Source organism: Euprymna scolopes, chromosome 15, assembly GCF_053919585.1.
Source record: "Euprymna scolopes isolate OS-2025 chromosome 15, ASM5391958v1, whole genome shotgun sequence".
Taxonomy (NCBI): Eukaryota; Metazoa; Mollusca; class Cephalopoda; order Sepiida; family Sepiolidae; genus Euprymna; species Euprymna scolopes.
The window spans coordinates 26,237,325-26,240,764 of NC_136496.1; the positions used below are offsets into that span (position 1 = coordinate 26,237,325).

Genomic DNA, 3,440 nt, shown 5'->3' on the forward strand with positions numbered 1-3,440 from the left:
GACGATTATAAAAATATCGTAATATTTATGTAATGTAAAATAATTAGCCATTTTGTATATTACCACGTGACCTCATACCTCTTAAGCTGGAAGGGGGGGGAGTAAAACCAACACCGTCTCTCTCTCTCACACTTACTCTCTCTCTATCTCTCTCTCTCACTTTCTCTATCACCCTCTTTCTATTTTTCTATTCGTTTAAAAACACTTAGTCATGTCACGTGACGTGACGTCAACGTCCACTAGTGGCGAATCTAATTCATAACTTCAGTGTGCACCGGTTTGGTTACTATGGAAACACTTAATTTTTGTGCTGCTTCGAAAAGGAACAAAATTCATTATACACCGCTTTCTCTTCCCTCCCTCTCTCTCTCTCTCTCTCTCTCTCTCTCTCTCTCTCTCTCTCTCTCTACACCCACTTTCTCTTTAAAACCAGTCGGTGTGTTTTTGATGTTACGTACGTATTTTTTATATTTTTATCTCAGTAATTTTTATTATATTTAATAGCATTTTCTTTTTTTTTTTTCATGGGAAATTATTTTTCTATTCGTTTTAAGAAAATGCTATTAAAAAATAAAAATGCGATAAATTCTGGCAACAGTTATTTATTTATGCTATTCGCAGCCGGCCGGAAGAAACGCGCTTAGACATTTTGTAAACATTGTTTTTAAAAAATAAAAAATAATACTTCTATTATGTTTTAAACGACTGTAATAGTTTATTTTGGAAGTATATTTCATAAGGAAAATAAACAACCCACTTTAAAAACAGAAATTACGAGTTTTATATATTTTATTCGCAGTTTTTTTTGGGGGGTAGTCCAGTCCATTATGTCTGTAACAGTTTGTTGAAAAAGTGTAGAATTCAATTAAAAAAACAACACCGTCTTTTTTTTTTTTTTAAAATAAAACTAAAAACTTTATTTTTAAAATTTCGATGTTTGACAAACAGTCCATAATGTATGTAACAGTTTGTTGAAAAAGTGTAGAATTCAATTAAAAAAACAACACCGTCTTTTTTTTTTTTTTTTAAATAAAACTAATTTTAAAATTTCGATGTTCGAAAAAGAGTCCATAAAGAATAAAACAGTTAATAAATACAAAAAAAAGTCCATTAATTTGAACTTAAAGCCTGTTTGAATAAAACTTATATAAAAAAAAACCGTCACTTCCGGCAAATGGCTATGTAAACAACTGGTGGCATTTTTCGAATACATCGGTAAACACTGTATGTTTTTCGAGCTGAATAAATATGTTACATTGAATAAAAACACAAAAAATATATCCAGTTGGATAGAAAAGTAACTTATCTTGCCTTTCCTAACATTTATTTGTTATATATTTGTCTTTTGACCGTCCATTAATGGCGAGTTTGTTTTTTTTTTTAAATAAAACTAATTTTAAAATTTCGATGTTAGAAAAACAGTCCATCACATGTCAATATAAAAATTCTCTTTTTGTTTGATAAAAAGAATAAACAGTTAATAGATACAACAAAAAAGTCCATTAAGTTCAACAAACTAAACTCTTTTATTTATAATAAAACTCTTCGACAGTTTAAATGCTTTCAAAATCCTATGTAAGTATATCGTTTTTACCGTACACAGATTCGAAAAAGTTGTCATCAAACAAATATATGACAGAGTTGAATAAATATGTTACATTGATTAAAAACACTTCTTATTAGCATTTTCTTTTTATATGACAACGTTAATGTTCATGAATCTCTCTTTTAATCATTTTTATCGACTATCAGCCAAATAACCGGGGTCTAAAATTTGGGAAATTATTTTTCTATTCATTTAAAGAATATGCTATTAAAAAAGAAAAAGTCGATAAAAGTTAGACATAAACAGTAAAAAAATAGAAGATATTATTATTAAATAACAATAATTATTAAAAATAAATATTAACATTTACAATAATAAAATGAGTTAGTATTAAAAATAATTATTAAAATAAAAATGAGTTTATTATTAAAAATACATATTAATATTCAAATAAAATTGTTTTTATTATTAAAAATAAATATTAATATTTAAAGTAGAATAAAATGTGTTTATTATTATAAGTAAATATTAATATTTAAAATAATATGTGTTTATTATTAAAAATAAATATTAATATTTAAAATAATATAATGTGTTTATTATTACTAATAAATATTAATATTAAAATAAAATGTGTTTATTATTAAAAATAAATATTAAGGAAGGTCAACAGGTGGAGGAAAAATAGTCAATGCAGGTCATACCACCTGACCAGCTAAAATCGCCTTTATATATAAGGCAGACAGTCAGACTATTTGCCTTGAGGGCGGGCTAAGCCCTCCTACCCCCCCCCCAAAGCTGAGAGCTGGGGAAACTTCTCTCAGAAGGGGTATGGGAGGACAGGGAGACCTTCCCTCTTTCAACTAAGAGATAGATATCCTTTTGTATGGTTGATTGACCCCCCCCCTGTCGGTTCCGCTTACTCCATTCAGAAAGAGATCAACCTTACATAAAAAAAAAAAAAATATGGGGACAGGGAAGCCTTCCCGGGCCCCCTTTCTGGGAGGAGAAGTTCCCCGGCTCCTACCTTTTTGGGAGTGCTCAGCCCGCCCTCCAGTCAACAACAATATTTGAAGAATAAAGATATTTTTGTGTTTTAGGTGGTGAAGGTGATCTGGGGAGTGTTTTTTTTTTTCACAAAAAAGGTACTTTTTACGAATGGGTATCCAAGAAAATTACAGTATTTTGTCAGAAATTAAGGTTTTCATTGACCACTCTCAATACTATCAGAAATGAACAAAGTTAATTAAACAGTCTACACAATATAAACTAACTGTTTTGTTGGCTTTTTATTCTAACTCCAAACTAACCCATAACTACATTTTTCTTTTATTTTGCAAATTTTATTTCCTTTAGTTTATATTGTGTAGCTGAATCAGAAATTGATTTATCTTTTGTCACCAAAATAAAATTACTTGGTAATCACCCAATTTCTGCCACAAAATTTTAATTGGCAAAACTCATAAGCATAAAATATATATTTTCTAATTTCATCTTTTTTTTTTTACATAATCTGGTTTGATGTTTTCCTAAATATTCAAATCACTATATTTTGCTGCTTAATATTAAATACAGCAAATGAGTTATTTTTATGCATCAAACAATTACATTTTCTCATTCATCCAAACTAATCACTGAACATCAATTTCATATTTTCTTCACTAAAATATTACTATGCTTGATGTCATCAAGTAGAGCGGATCATTTTTTTTTACATTTGTTTACACATTTTTTACAAATGTTTTTGAGAGTCCATACAATGTTATAAGTGTTCAACATTTTTTTTCATTTGAATATATTTTGTCTAAGATTCTTAGCCTATGTCATTGCATACCAATTTGTTTCTTGAAAGTTAAGTTCACTGTAAAAACATCTGATACACCAAAATCCCTGA

At 28.5% G+C, this 3,440-nt stretch overlaps 1 long non-coding RNA gene across 1 annotated transcript; it reads right to left on the reverse strand.

Moving 5' to 3' along the window:
• Positions 1 to 346: 346 nt before the first annotated feature.
• Positions 347 to 1,328, reverse strand: LOC145294228 (uncharacterized). Its single transcript, XR_013869846.1, has 2 exons — positions 411 to 1,328; positions 347 to 378 (listed from the first exon to the last, which is right to left on the reverse strand). It is a non-coding gene; the product is annotated as an uncharacterized LOC145294228 (long non-coding RNA).
• Positions 1,329 to 3,440: the final 2,112 nt, after the last annotated feature.